General features: G+C 33.9%; 1 long non-coding RNA gene across 1 annotated transcript; it reads left to right on the top strand.

Annotated features, from left to right (window-relative positions):
* The first annotated feature begins 312 nt into the window (after positions 1-312).
* LOC123304838 lies at positions 313-1,393 on the top strand. The gene is made up of 3 exons (XR_006536801.1): positions 313-513; positions 612-906; positions 1,202-1,393. It is a non-coding gene; the product is annotated as an uncharacterized LOC123304838 (long non-coding RNA).
* Positions 1,394-1,797: the final 404 nt, after the last annotated feature.

The raw sequence follows: 1,797 nt of genomic DNA, 5'->3' as shown, positions 1-1,797 counted from the left end.
TTTTTGTAAAATTTTGTAAAACGTTTCTACTATTCACAATTACATTTCTTTCGGTTTTATCAAACGTATATTGCAAAGCAATGGTAAATTTAGCATAATTTATTTGACATGTGAATGAGTAGATACATAACCTAGGTTTTTGTATTTAATAAAATTAAAAAAAAAATTTAATATTTGTTTTAGGACAACATAACTTAATACTAATATTGACAATGATGATTCCTGGTGAGCTTCTTTTAAAGGTAAAGTTGCATACGGATATATTATTATATTATTTTTCCATCAATGGAAATATATATTCATGTACACATTCGGTCAGGGGCCGTTTGCCGTTACAGTACGGGCGAGATGTATGGATCTTCGAATCAATTAGATCGTCTTCACCACCACCTGGTGCCGCGAAATGGAGAGTGGCTGTCCCTTGTCGTTAATAGGCGGCTATTGGCCAGCACCAATGTGACAAGGGCCACTCGACGGCTTGATTAATGGATGCACCAGGAATCACCACACACGGTAATTAAAAAAAACTTAACTAATATTATTTCCTAAATTTAAAATGTTTGTTAAAACCTCCAACCTTTTATTAACGTCACTTTTCCCATTTATTTTAGATTATGTCCTTTGGCCGGCAAATTAATTGATAAAGAGGAAAAAGATAAATACAACTTACATAGTCATTCATGAATGGAACCGGGGTTGAACAACCGGACGGCCAGGAGAGATTCGCAGCAGCACACAGCGGATTCACTGGGTGATCCTCGAGGTATACCAGATTTTCTTCCATAATTTGTGTTGATCGAATCGGCCTGCATGCGGTTGTGTTGCCGCTGATGGGCGATGTTGAATTTCCAAACAACAAAAGATGAAATAACCATGCGGTCGTCCACTCGAAACTTGTATCAGCAGGTACTCCACGTGAATATTTATCGTTTTTATTTTAATTTGTTTTTGTTTTATTGTTCCTATTTAATCATTCGTTGTCGATTCATTAACTATAACACGATGTTGGTCCAGTTTTAATTTATGTTCGATTTTATTTTATTTGTTTAATGATCGTCGTCGATTGATTAATTTTAATCCACCACGAATGAATATATTCCGAGCTCCTCACTTGCTCGATGCAAAGGTTAAAAGTAAAGTATTTTTTTCATCAAGAAACCATCAGGTCATTTGTTGACTCATTGTTTTTTTGTTTTATTAGTGCCTGGTGCCGCCGTGATCCAATCACGACCTTTCGCGCCGTGTTTACCGCCTGCGATGCTGCGTGCGACTCTCTGTTTGTGCGTCGTGTGCCTGGCCATCCGGGTATCCACTTTCGGCCATTTTTTTATTTTTATGATTTGTAATGAAAAAAAATTGTATTTTAATTTTAAATAAATTTTAAATATTTTACTGACATTTTGTTTTTTTGTTTTTTTTTTTGTAAATTTTTTGTAAATTTTTTTCTTTTTTGTTCGGTGGGTATAATGTAGCCTAAGCCGAACTCCATGTGTGAAACCAAATATGAGTATCGTCTCACTTAGTCCAGTCATAAAAGACCTCTTTGTATACATTTTGACTTACCTTGATCAAAATTTCAATGATTTGTATAATCATGACATTCTAGTTGTAAAATCGAAAATTTTCAAAAAATATTTTTTCTATCGAAAAATGTCAAATTTGATCATTTTTGGCTTATTATATACTTAGTCCAGCCATAAAGGACCTCTATGTATACATTTTGACTAACTTGGATCAAAATTTCAATGATTTGTATAGTCATGACATTCTAGTTGAAAAATCGAAAACTTTCAAAAA

Source organism: Chrysoperla carnea, unplaced genomic scaffold, assembly GCF_905475395.1.
Source record: "Chrysoperla carnea unplaced genomic scaffold, inChrCarn1.1, whole genome shotgun sequence".
Classification (NCBI taxonomy): Eukaryota; Metazoa; Arthropoda; class Insecta; order Neuroptera; family Chrysopidae; genus Chrysoperla; species Chrysoperla carnea.
This window is presented reverse-complemented; position numbering and strand designations above follow the sequence as displayed.